Raw genomic sequence first — 14,719 nt, forward strand, 5'->3', positions numbered from 1 at the left:
GATCCAGCCCTGCATCAGGCCTCTGCGTTCAGCCAGGAGTCTGCCCAAGATTCTCCCTCCCTCTCCCTTTGCCCCTCTCCCAACGCACACACCCATGGTCTCTCTCAAATAAATAAATCTTAAAAAATAAATAAATAGGGGCATCTGGGTGGCTCAGTAGGTTAAGCATCTGCCTTTGGTTCAGGTCATGATCTCAGAGACCTGGAATCCAGCCCCGCATCGGGCTCTCTGCTCAGCAGGGAGCCTGCTTTCCCCCTCTCTCTCTGCCTGCCTCTCTGCCTACTTGTGATCTCTGTCTGTCAAATGAATAAATAAAATCTTTAAAATAAATAAATAAATAAATAAAAAGTATCTACCACTTAGTGTTGTAGGTTGGATTGAGATCATCTATACAAATTGCCGAGCACCATGAAAAGGAGAGGAGCCCCACGAAAGGCTGGCCCATGACGCGCTGGATAAACCAACACCAGTCTCCCCAAACATTAGATGCACTCTGTTTTAAACTCCCTAAGCAACTGCCATTTATCCTTTTATAAACTGTCTTCCGCACTGTGCACAATGCTTCTGCTGTTCTGTTGTCTTATCTTCCCACCACCAATCTGCCTGATGAGTCAATGTACCTTAAAAAATAAATAAATACACGGAGATTTCCACATCCCAGCTCTTGTGATGAAGTCAGGCCAATTTCCATTTAAAAAGATGACAAGGATATTAAATGAAAATTACAAGCCTCTTCTCTAATGAAATTACCTGAAAATCTTCTGGAAAAAGGAAGAATGGAAGGAAGGAATGCAGGTCAAATCTAGTGACAATATGACAGTAATAATAAATAAATAAATAAATAAATAAATAAATTTTAAAAAGATAATATACCATGATTCATTCAAGTTCGGTTTTTTTCAGAAATACAAAGCTTGGTTAAGATTCAAAGTCAGTATAACTTACCACATGAACAGATTAAAAAAGGAAAAAAAGGGGCGCCTGGGTGGCTCAGTGGGTTAAAGCCTCTACCTTAGGCTCAGGCCATGATCTCAGGGTCCTGGGATGGAGCCCCATATCCTGCTCTCTGCTCAGCGGGAAGCCTGGTCCCACCCACCCCCAAACCCTGTCCCCAGACACACTCTGCCTGCCTGCCTCGCTGCCTACTTGTGATTTCTCTGTCAAATAAATGAATAAAATCTTTTTTAAAAAAAAGAAAAGAGGAAGAAATACAATAATCTCAATAGATACAGAAAAATCATCTGATTAAAAACCAACAGTTAGGCGCGCCTGGGTGACTCAGTGGATTAAGCCTCTGCCTCCAGTGCAGGTCATGATCTCTGAGTTCTGGGATTGAGCCCCACATTGGGCTCTCTGCTCAGCAGGGAGCCTGCTTCCCTCTCTCTCTGCCTGCCTCTCTGCCTACTTGTGATCACTCTCTGTCAAATAAATAAATAAAATCTAAAACACAACAAAACAAAACAAAAAAAACAAACCCCAACACTCATTCATGATACAACCTTTAGGAAAACGGAGAATAAATGTATATAATTAACAAAACCCACTCCCCCCAAAATATGTATAGCAATCATCTGAATGATTGAAATGGTGAATGAATGGTGAAATACAGAACGCTTTCTCCCTAAGATTGTGAAGAGACAAAAATACTGATTATCACCATTTATAGTAAACGTTTTTTAAAGGAACTCCGTAGGATGAACTAAAACTATCTTATTCATAGATGATAGGATTACATAAAAAAAAATTTCAAAATAATATAAAGAAAAACTACTGCAACTATTTTTTTTAAGGTTTTATTTATTTCTTTGATAGACAGAAACCACAAGTAGTCAGAGAGGCAGGCAGAGAGAGAGGAGGAAGCAGGTTCCCCGCTGAGCCTGATGTGGGGCTTGATCCCAGGACCCTGGGACCATGACCTGAGCTGAAGGCAGAGGTTTTAACCCACTGAGCCACCAAACTACTGCAGGTGCCCCAAACTACTGCAACTATTAAGTACATATGATGAAGTGGTTGGAGGCAAAGTCAGTATATTTTAAAATCACCTGTATTTTATTTTTTCTTAGGTAGGCTCCATGCCCAGTGTAGAGCTCAATGCAGGGTCTGAACTGAGGCTCCTGAGATCAAGACCTGAGCAGAAATCAAGAGTTGGAAGCTTACCTGACTGAGTTACCCAAGCACCCCTAAATCATCTGCATTTCTTTTTTCTTTTTTTTTCAGATTTATTTGTTTTAGAGGGTGGGGTAAGGGTACAGGGAGAGAGTCTTGAGTAGACTCCATCATGAGCTTAGAGCCCAACACAAGACTCAATCTCACGACCCTAAGATCACGACCTGAGCCAAAACTAAGAGCTGGATGCTTAAGTGACTCTGCAACCCACGTGCCCCCACCTGTATTTCTAAATATTCATAAGTAGAACCTAAGTATTTGAAAATATACATTTACAGCAGTATCAAAAGAGAAATAAATCTATGAACAATGTGCAAATTTTATGTAGAAAATTACAGAATATGATTAAAAGAAATTAAAGCAGAGCTAAATCATGGGAATGTACTATATTCTTGGATTACAGAATACTATAAAAATTTTCATTCTCTCTTCATAGATTGATGTATTCAATGCAATCCCAGTCAAAGCAGGTTCTTTACAGTAGAAATTAAGAGATTCTAATAATGTAAAAATACAAAGGGTCAAAACAGAAGGAGTTACTCTACTAGATATTAAGATTTCCAAAATGCATACTTTCCGATGGTGCAAAGACGAACAAATAAATACACCAAAAAAGAATCTAGAAATGGACCTACAAAAACTATCAGTTAATGACAAAGATGACATTGCAATGCAGTGGCAATATGATAGTTCACTCAGTAAAGAGCAGGGCCAGTTGGATATCCACATGAGAAAATAAGAATCTTAACTCCTAGGATACCTGGGTGGCTCAGCTGGCTGAGTGTCCAACTCTTCATTTCAGCACAAGTCTTCATCTCAGGGTTGAGTTCAAGAACAATAAAAATAAATAAGGGGCACCTGGGCAGCTCAGTCAGTTAAGCATCTGCCTTCAGCTCAGGGCATGAGCCCAGGGTCCCAGGGTCCGGGGATCAAGCCCCATGTTGGGCTCCCTGCTCAGACTCCCGAGGATTCTTTCTCTCTCCCTCTGCCCCTCCCCCCTTGCTCACCCATTCTCACTCTCTAATAAATAAATAAATAAATCTTTAAAAAAAAAAATCTTAAACCCCACTCTCTAGATCCACTGGAGATAAAAAGTGAATGGTTGTTTCTCTCTTTTCCATTTCTTTGCAAATCTCCTCATTTGTTCTCTTTCTGCGTATCCCCTCCCCCACTGGTGCCTTTTCTGCTTTCTCTGTTTTGGAAAACTTTTAAGACCCAACAGTCGTTGATGTAAATTTACTTCTTTGAAATGCAAATCTACTTCCCTGATCTTGGGAGCAAGGTTGTGTTAAGCAGGCAATTCCCTGTCCTCCAGCACACCAGCTGTCACCAGAAGGTGGATCACGTGGAGACACAAAGCCACTGTCACCAAGCTACATGGACAGAGGGAAGAAAGGTATCCCAGAAAAGGGAGAGCCCTACTCAGATGTAACTACAGGTTTCCGTTCAAGAAAGCAGACGTCCAGAGTAACTTCCTCTAAGCCCAAATTAGGGGAGCAACACAGATCCAATCTTGAAATCAGGATTAAGTCCCTGCTAGGCTCTGGGGATGCAAAATTGAATAAAATCTTCCATCCCCTCAAAGGGATGAAGGCCTAATAGAATAGTCATAAATGTGAATAATGACACTCAACCCTCAAATGCACCAAAATCAAACAGAGATATTTTTACAGACATCCAAGCTTGCCCCTGCTTGAGAATCCCATACAACTGGCCGAGGACCCAGCCTAGGGATGGTGTTTCTTAAAATCACCCCCAGGGCACTCTGATCACTAAGCCATGAAGAGAAGGAATTAATAAGCCTTCGGATAATTTGGATAAAGTAGGGGACAGGCAATCCATGCAAACAGCACGTACCAGGTTATGGGGGGTACAAAATACCTTACTACCTTCAAGCTTATTGTTAAGTTTTGTGTCACTGGAGACCCGAGTGCATCTGGAGGAACAGGGGAGCTAATTTCAGGGGGGCAGACAAGAGCAAGATAGTGGAAACCCTCCTGTGATAAACCATTTGGACGTCTGCCATTAACCTAAAGAAAGAGCTCTAAAACCTTCATTGCTCTAAAAAACTTAATTACAAAGCACAATACAAATACGATTTTTTTTTTACTATTAATAGTAACAGTATTAGTAGGTAGCAGTAGTCTTCTGAGAGGGGGAGGTTTTGGATCTCTTCCTGAACACGAGGACAAATCTGAAAGGAGGTGGCCCAAGACACCATTGTAGGAAGGACTGAAGGATAAGCCTGCTGAACGAGTTAAAGACCTGAATGGCAGAGGGACAGCTGATAAGCCACTTTCTCTTTTATTTCCACCCACTCTGCACCTCGACCCAGCACGGATACTACCTTCAGAAGTGCTACATTTGACGTTTGGTTGTGCAAAGACCAAAACCATCACTGGAAGTCAGATTCGACTGTCGCTTTGGCCCCATCACGAAGGAGCTGTGTGTCTCTGAGTCTTGGCTTCCTCACCCATAAAAGGAGTTAGTAATCACTAGCCAGCTTTTCTAACATGGTTTGGAGTGATTTAAATTAAACTAATATTTACAGAGCTCGTTAGATCTTCTCATGTGAGATAATGAGATAATCTATGGTAAAGTGCATTGTAACTTTAAAGTGCCATACCCACATTAAGAGATAGTCATTGCTAATAAATACAGTAATTTACACAAACCGTTTACCATTTAGGTCAAATTACAATGCCGTCAAGTAATGATAAAGCATATCATTAACTACGTGTTGGACAATTTCTTGTATACAGGTTCTGATGGCAACGCTAACCAGATTACATCTGTTAAGCATTCTCTGCTCCTTGCCCAGAGAGCACGGTTGTCTGCTCACAGCCTTAAACATTAGAAGGAGTGTTATTTCTCCTAGCTCATCTCAGTGAGTGAGCAAACCAAGTTTTAGCAAATCATGCAGTGAGTCAGTAGTGGAGATGGGCTGCAGGAGTCCCAGAATTCTGAGACTATTACTTAGCACAGCGGGCCAGTGTGCCTCTGGGGATAATTGAAACTCTCTACGCTGGCCATGGGGGGTGGGGAGGAGACCAACTGTACATTTGATGTTTCACTGAGCTTGGGTAATGGGTAATTTTAGGACGAGCATCTCAACCTCTCTTCTCTTTAAGCCTCCAGTTGTCTTTTTTTTTTTTTTTTTTTTTTTTGGAATCAGGACATTATTTTAGGCAATTACGGGATTCTGAATTGTTCATTCTTTTAGAGAAGGCCTCCTAATTTTACCTCTGTGAAGTAGGTGTTTCTGAAATTGTCTGTGAGTAGGAAAAAGAATAAAGCTCATCATTAGTGTTTGATTGATCATTTAGGGGAAAATGTGCATTACCTTTAAATGGTTCAGGTCAAATGATATATTGATACAGAATACATGCTGTAAAAACACTGATACAAGAAAGATTTTAGACGAAATCGCTTTTCTGCTCTATGAGAACGAGCAGATCCTACCAGACATGTGGTGTCCAGTTACCTAGTTATAACCTTTGGCTCTACACTCAGTCAAGCTCGGTCTGACTCTTGAATTCGCTATTTCTTTGCTGTGCCAGATCATTCTCCTTTCAACCTTTTTTTTCTTCATCTATAAAATGAAAATGTTAACAATATCTACGACACAGGGCTGTTTGGGGGAATTAAATGACATCACACATCAAAAGTGGGTGACATGTCAGTACTCGGAGATTGTGAACTTTTATTTTCATCATCCCAGAAGCTGCTTCATCCTCTAAGTCTCCAACAGTAACTTAGAGTGAGAAAACAGAGATGAGGTCTCTCTTCCCTGTAGAGATTGTCCATCCGACTTCAAAGTTAAAGTGTAACAGATACTAGCAGAGGAAGGACAACACTGGGACATTTCGGGGCTCGGGTTCTAGTCCTACCACTATCATTAGCTGGCTTGACCTGGAGATGCTGATTCCACTTTCGGTCTTCCCACACTTTTCTCCCACACTTTCTCAGAAGTGGTGCACACAATGAAGAGAGCAGTGTGGTATGGGGAGTGAATAGTTTTACAGGATGAGTCAGCCCCTTCTTCTAGCTGACATGACTAATAATATATACCCATGGCTGCAAACCCAACCCAGCTCTACAGTCACTCCTGATCCCCAAAATTCTGTGAGAAGAGCTAAATCTCAGCAAAGTCTCATAGACGTCTCAGCAAAGTCTTCATAGAAGGTCATGACTTCTATGAAGACTTCTCCTCCTCCTCCTCCTCTCCCTCCTCCCCCTCTTATTCTTATTCTTGAAAGAGTCCCAGCTCCCTGGATGGGGTCAAATATTCTTTGTAGATCTTGGCCATTTTCATATACATCTGAGGACCTTACTGGATCCCAGCCCTGCTGGCACCTTGATCTTGGATTTTCAGTCCCCAGAAAAAAGAGGAAACACGTTTCTATTGTTGAAGCCACCCGGTCTATGATATTTTATGATGGCAGCGTGGGAAGACTAAGACAACTGATTTGGAATCTTTGGTACTGGTAGTCATCTGAACTATGGATCCATTAATATGTAAACATGTGAGGGCCAAGCTAAGGGTGAATTAAAATTAAACTTCTTAGTCCTAGTTTCACCCCATGTCAATTTCCTTCCTCCTCTCAGCATCTCAGATGATAAGATACATTGTTTTTGCAATTCCTTGAATCATGAGCTAGCAGGTCAAGATTTTAAGATAAAGAGGGTCATGAATGTGGAAGCTGGAAGCTACAAGGAATGTGATCACTAATGCTTTATTAATGCATATGTACTAAAGAAGCTACCTTATGGTATTTTAGTAATAGACCTAATCTTCTTGCTCCATCTTAGTGAGGATGTCAAAGTTATCTGCATTTTTTTTAAAGATTTTATTTATTTATTTGACAGAGAGAGATCACAAGTAGACGGAGAGGCAGGCAGAGAGAGAGAGAGAGAGAGGGAAGCAGGCACCCTGCTGAGCAGAGAGCCCGATGCGGGACTCGACCCCAGAACCCTGAGATCATGACCTGAGCCGAAGGCAGCGGCATAACTCACTGAGCCACCCAGGCGCCCCTGCAAATAAGCATTTTGAAGAAGAAAGAAAACAGGGGAAGGGTTAAGGTTTTGTCCACTTGCCCATTGGGTCTATTACATTGGATGGTTTGGCAGATTAGGGCAAACAAATTGGTCTTCCAAAAGAGCTCCATAAAGAGAAGTGGGTCCAAAGGAACCGTAGAAAACCCATACAGCCTCTGGGAGAGTGGAGGCTGAAAAGTATAGCCTTAAATGGAGGATTTGTTCTGAAGATATAGGACATAATACAAGAGCTATCCTGGCAGGGCCTTCAACATTGACTAGAAATTTTCACCAAAGCCTCAGACACCTCCTCCTGCCCTTTACCATGAACCTTCTGAACCTTTTCCAGTTTATCCAGCCAACAACTTTCCTCTCACCCCTAACTCACTTTCACCGGAAGACCTTGCCTCCTACTTCTTCAGGAAAATAACTGTAGAGCTTGAGTTTCAGAATCATATTCCCTCTGGCCTGAAAATGACGTATCCTTTAAACTTTTCATTCTTTTTGCCTCTCCAAAAGAAAATATTGACATTTTCTTTCTAAAGCTGATGCCCCTACCTAGGTTTGCAACTTTTCCTCCTCTAAAGCATCGCGCCATCAATTATTCTGTCTGTTGGATATTTCAAACCTCCTCCATTGCTCCTTCCCTTGATCCTACAGACACGTTCAAATATCTGCTACCCTTTAAAAATTCAAAATAAAACCTTATCTCAACCCTGTTCTCCCTAAAGTCACTATCTATCTCTCTCTTTCTCTCTCATTTTTCCTTCTTGTACAGGTTTCTTGCAAGAGTCCGTACTTTATTTTTATATAGTTCTTTCCCATTCTTTTTTTTTTTTTTTTTGAACCACAGCATTCTAGCCTCTACTCCAACAGTATAATTGAAGCTGCTTTTTCATAGGCCATTAAAAAACTCTAATTGTTAAGCTCATTGGCTTGTCCTTTTCCTACCTGGATTTTGTGTTGCATTTTATGCTGCTGAATAAATCCTTCTCTGAAACCATTTCCTCCCTTGGCTTTGGTAACATTGTTCTTAGTTTTCTTCCTACTTTTCTGACAACCAGTGCCCCATTCTGAGTCATGTTAATTTGCTCAATTATTTTAATAAGAAATTTTAAGGCAGATGTTTTGCTTTCTGCTCATCCTAAACACTATCCTTAGTCAGATAGTTAAAATTACAAGAATTATTTATCTCACTTTTGTTTGGATAATTCTCAAAGAATTAACATTAACTTTAACTGCTTCCAAGCTCCAGGTTTCCTCTTCTTTTATATACTTACCCTAAAACCATCTCAAACTCAAATGTATACAATTTTAAACTTGATTTCCTCCAAGCTTGCTCTCTTGGTATTCTTCATCCAAGTGAGAATCTAGATAGGTCATTTCCCTTCTTGAAAACTCTCACCACTTTAAAATTTTTGCATTGCTGGGGCAGAGACTTTTACCCTGGGCACACAACTCCACAATGTTCCCCAGTGTCCTTTTCAGGGAGATTTCTGCCTTGTCCTTTAGCTCTAGCCAACAGCATATGGATAAAAGTAGGGGTACCTAGGTGGCTCTGGTGGTTGAACATCGGACTCTTGGTTTTGGCGCAGGTCATGATCTCAGGGTCCTGAGATGGAGCCCTGCCTGAGGCTCTGTGCTCAGCAGAGACCCTGCTTGAGAGTCTCTCGCTGGCCCTCCTCCACTGGCATAGGTGTGCAAGTGCTCACTCTTGCTCTCTTTTCCTCTATAAGCAAATTCTTAGAAAATAATAAAGTACCCTACATCCAAGACTGGCTTACAAAGCCACCCCTTCTGTTGGATAGATGTGGACATCCAGGGAACTGAAGATGCCAGACCCTGCTTCAGCGGAGGCACCAACATTATCAAGCAGAGCAAGAGAACCTTGCCCACTGCTAAACAAGAACACTCAGCTACCTGAATAGAGTAATTCCAACAAGTAGACTTCTACAGGCGAGCCTAGCGTGTTCCCAGAATTCATCTGTACTCACTTTGGATGACAGCCTGACCTCTGGCAAAACAGAGCCCCATCATCTACTCCTAATAGACTCTGCCCACTAGATTTCTATCTCCCCTCCACACATAATCCATACATGATTCAATCTATACAAGTTTTCATTCCCTAACTGTACCCTGATCTTTCATACCTTTTACCTCTACATATAAAATATATTTCTGCAACAGGGACATTGCTTTCATATCTTTTCATATTGTGTATGCCGATTTACTTGTTTCATACACAGTTCAAAGAGCTGCTCCCCTATGAAGCTTTAATTCTAATTCTCTAGATGAATTGCTGTCTCCTCCGTGTTCCCATAACTCTTTATCACATAGCTTTACTTACCACATGAAAATTATTTATACTCCCATGTCTCTGTGAAATTTTGAGTACATTTTAGGCAAGAAATTTATTTTTGTTTTCCTAGTACATAGCATACTATCAGAATACTTAGGTACTCAAATAAGAATAACCAAGGTAACATTTTTTTAAAAAATCAAATTTCTGGGATTAAATCATTTATATCGGCTTTGTGGTATTTCTAGAAAAAAATAAGATAAATAATTATGAAACATTATTTTTAAGTTTTCTAAAAGACAATGGCTATTCCTAGAATTAAGAAACTACATGTTCTCAGTGTGATATGAATAAAGGTGATATGAAAAAGAAGACCATAATGGGGCACCTGGGTGGCTCAGTGGGTTAAGCCTCTGCCTTTTGTTCAGGTCATGGTCCCAGGATCCTGGGATCGAGCCCCACATCAGGCTCTCTGCTCAGCGGGGAGCCTGCTTCCTCCTCTCTCTCTGCCTGCCTCTCTGCCTACTTGTGATCTCTGTCAAATGAATAAATAAAATATTTTTAAAAAATTAGAAAGAAAAAGAAAAAAGAACATAACTATGCCCTTACAAAAAGGAACTTGTTGTTTCACCCTTGTGGGAAAAGAGGGATAAACACCGAAATGATTCAGGGAAGTTTACAAAAAGGCAGCAAGGAAAGCTATGAGGCCAAGACTCATGAAGTTAGTCTTAAGATCTTCCCCAAAATATACAAGAAATATTTCTAGACCTGAAGGAGAGCAGAATGGAAGGGTCTTGCTGATAAAAATAGAAGGTAGGGCGCCTGGGTGGCTCAGTGGGTGAAGCCGCTGCCTTAGGCTCAGGTCATGATCTCAGGGTCCTGGGATCGAGCCCCACGTCGGGCTCTCTGCTCAGCAGGGCGCCTGCTTCCTCCTCTCTCTCTCTGCCTGCCTCTCTGCCTACTTGTGATCTCTCTCTGTCAAATAAATAAATAAAGTCTTAAAAAAAAATAGAAGGTAAAGGTAAATTTCAGGAATCAGTGAAGAGAAATATAACAGCAACTCTTGAACAAAGAGTACAATAGGAAAACAGCAGAAACCAGTCGTTCTGAGGCAGGAAGAGGAGGGAAGACTTGCTTTACAAAACTCATCCTTGGCCACCGTTCACAAAGGAAAAAAAAAAAAGGAAGGAGGGGGAAGGGGGAGAAGGTACGGCAATGAACCTAACGGAGAATATCCGAGATAACCTACGAGGAGGCCCAAGCTCGAGAAACTTGACTCGTAGGTTCACTGGGCCTGCAGGAACTAATCAACAGAATAGGAACAAAGAAATTCTGGAGCCAAAGTAAAGAGGGATGACAAGGAGGTCAGATGCTTGGGAGGACTGATCCCCAGCAAGTTCCTGCACAGGCTACAGAAGCTCAGAGTTGTAACCTACAGAGCTCTAGAAACAGTAGGAGATCTCTGCAAATCAGTGGGAGTGCTTTTTGTTTTGTTACATACATTTTTTCCCCCCGGCAAGACGACTAACTGGATGAGACTTGGAATGGTCCGAGAGAGAAGAAAGAGCAAGACACCTAGGGGTATTGTTTAAAAGGATACAGGACATTTGAGAGACGAGTTCAGAGTAGGAAAATGTATATCAGGTAAAAGAAGCATCCAGAATTATAAATGTGCATAAAAGGAAAACAGCATTTAAAGTTGAAGCACTTGAAGCGCCTTGTCTGAATTTGGTCTAGATGGTAGTGTTTTTTTTTTTTTTTTTCCTTTTAAAAGATTTTATTTATTTATTTGACCAACAGAGATCACAAGTAGGCAGAGAGGCAGGCAGAGAGAGAGGGGGGAAGCAGGCTCCCTGCCAAGCAGAAAGCCTGGTGCTGGGCTCAATCCCAGGATCCTAGGATCATGACCTGAGCTGAAAGCAGAAGCTTTAACCCCCTGAGCCACCCAGGTGCCCCTAGAGGGTAGTGTTAAGAGGGGATCAATACTTAAGTCTCTGGCCAAAGAAATAGCTATGGAAGAGGTTAAGTAGCCAAAATTCTAGAAAATAAGTCCAAAATGAAAGGACTGCACCAGACAAATGGACTGCATTAGTATTGTCTGCTATTTTACAAGAAGTTAAAAATACTTCCTTTTATGGTGCAAAACAAACAAAACCAAAAACATAAGGACAAAAAATTCAAAACAAAAACAAAAACAAAAGCCCACAACCCATTCCTCTAGAGTGGAGATATTTGAACTATAAAAACAGTATGTTAATTGCTTTTGGAATAATGGCAAATGCTAAGACAGCAAAAGAACAATGAGGGGAGTGAGGATAAAAGCAATGTTTTCTTTCCAAGATGGCCCAAAAAAGTTGGGTCACCTCATAAACTGATAGGGGTGCTCTCAGGGAAGGAGGAATGTCCAAGGCTTATCCTAGGCTGAATGTGATCTTCAGAGAAAACATACTTATTTTGGATACTGTATCAGGGAGACCGCATAGAGCAGTGGCCTATAAAAAGTTTCAGAGACAAGGAGACCTAATGTTAAAAGCTGGTTCTGTAACTTCCAAGCTCTGAGGTTTTGGGTGTCTAACTAGAATGTGAGCTCCATGAAAACAGGAACTTGGATTTGGTTGGCATTACTCACTGCCGTATTCCCAGAGCCTAGAACAGTGCCTGTCACATAGTAAGTACTTGATACATATGTGTGGAATTGGTAAATACAATTGGCCATTTAATTTCATTTTTTAAAAAGATTATTTATTTATTTGACAGAGAGAGAGAGAGAGAGTGTGTGAGAGAGAGAGGGATCAATCACAAGTAGGCCGAGAGGCAGGCAGAGGAAGAGGGGGAAGCAGGCTCTCCGCTCAGCAGAGAGCCCCATGATGCGGGGCTCGATCCCAGTACCTGAGCCAAAGGCAGAGGCTTAACCCACTGAGCCACCCGGGCACTCCTAATTTCTTTCTTTTTTTTTTTTTTTTTAAAGATTTTATCTATCTACTTGACAGAGAGAGATCACAAGTAGGCAGAGAGCAGGCATAGAGAGAGAGAGAGGAGGAAGCAGGCTCCCTGCTGAGCAGAGAGCCCGACGCGGGACTCGATCCCAGGACCCTGAGACCATGACCCGAGCCGAAGGCAGCAGCCCAACCCACTGAGCCACCCAGGCGCCCAGGCACTCCTAATTTCATTTGAAAGGCAGACAGGTGACGGATTCAGTTTCTCTGCAATTCATAGTCTGAGACTGAGACACAAACTCCCAATAACCCAATGCCTCTTAACCATAAAAGAGAAATAATTCCACCAACTTCAGCAGTCTGGGTTAGGATTAAACAAAAAAACTTTTGCATGCATGCACACACAGCAAGGCCTATATGCCTATCTATATATATTGAATATACCAGGTTTTGCCTTCTTTAATTCACAACATGTTAAACACTCATTAGATGCCAGAAATTCTGCTCATAAAAGAGCTATAAACCTGAAGAAAACAGACAGGACCTTTCTCCTGCTTGAGATTCCAGAACAGTGGGGGAGTGACCGTGTTCATAAATATCCACGAAGACAAGAGCTACGTGGGAAGAGCGTAGGAAACAGAGAAGATGCAAGATACAGACAGATCTCATTTGAAGGGTCAGTGAAGTCTTCCTGAGAAAACAGAAGTGGAGGCCAGATCTGAAGAAACAGACAGCACCGCCTGGTTAGTAAAGAAGGAAGCAGGAGAGAAACTCCAGGCAGTGTGCAAAGGTCCAGAGGAAGGGGGAAGCATGAGAGAGATTTAGGAGAATGATCTCAGGCCAGTGGAGCTAGAACTCAGTTAACGAGGAGGAAGCGGTAAAATAAAGCTGAAGAGATAGTCATGGGTCAACCTGGCTGGTCAGTTTCTCAGCAATTCATGATCTGACCCTGGTCAACCTCTCTGATAATTTCTGAATTATCTCAAATAAGCAATACCGCACGGAAAAATTCTTGTTCTTTGGAAAGCTTTGCTCTGTTTATAACTTCTGTCTTCCTCGATGCTACCTCCACTTAAAATTCCTTTGGCCAACTCTCCATCATTGTCCCCCTCTGCTTGATTGAAATATTGATATAGAACATATTAAGCCTGAGATGTACATGGCCACCCTTCTTATACTAAAAGTACTTTGCCGTTAAAACTCGGTTTAGGAGGCTGCCTGGGTGGCTTGGTGGGTTAAGGCTCTGCCTTCAGCTCAGGTCATGATCTCAGGGTCCTGGGATCGAGTCCCACATCAGGCTCTGTGCTGGGGGGGAGCCGGAAGCCTGCTTCTTCTTCCTCCTCTCTCTCTCTTTCTCTCTCTCTGCTTGCCTCTCTGCCTACTTGTGGTCTCTCTCTGTCAAAAAAAAAAAAAAAAAAATCTTTTTTTTTTTTTTTTTTAAGATTTTATTTATTTGTCAGAGAGAGGGATAGAGTGAGCACAGGCAGACAGAATGGCAGGCAGAGGCAGAGGGAGAATCAGGCTCCCTGCTGAGCTAGGAGCCTGATGTGGGACTCGATCCCAGGATGCCGGGATCATGACCTGAGCCGAAGGCAGCCGCTTAACCAACTGAGCCATCCAGGCATCCCGAATAAGTAAAATCTTTAAAAAAATAAAATAAAATAAAACTCGGTTTTGGGGTCACCTGGATGGCTTTGTGGGTTAAAGCCTCTGCCTTCGACTTGGATCATGATCCCAGGTTCCTCAGATCGCGCCCTGAAGAGGGCTCTCTGCTCAGCAGGGAGCCTGCTTCCCTTTCTCTCTCTCTGTCTCTCTGATCCCCTTGTGATCGCTGTCAAATAAACAAATATGCCCAGGTTAAATACTAATCTTTCCCCCAGGTGACTCACACGTAATTTACTGGAGGATGACATCACAATGCACTGAGATTAATATAGCTCTATTCCTCCCTAGACTCTAAATCCTTTGAGGAAAGACAATGTTTCATGTAACTTCCCTTCCCACACTACCTGTAACCAAGAATGCACACAGCAAAGGGAGGCTGGGTGAATTTATAGACAGATGAATGCTGTGCCTTCTACTCAGACTACTTTATCTTCCGATGAATAAAGAACATTGTAAGGAATTTCACGGCAGCTTTCAAAGGAGGGGGAAGCTTCCAGGATCGGGTTAAGAATGGTGCCTAGGGTAACTCTGTTCCCCAATCCCAATGTAGGAAAATGATAAAAGTGATAAAAATCATTTCGAAAACTTTTCATCATTTGAATCAGGCAGAAATAAT

Source organism: Mustela nivalis, assembly GCF_964662115.1.
Source record: "Mustela nivalis genome assembly, chromosome: 17".
Lineage (NCBI taxonomy): Eukaryota > Metazoa > Chordata > Mammalia > Carnivora > Mustelidae > Mustela > Mustela nivalis.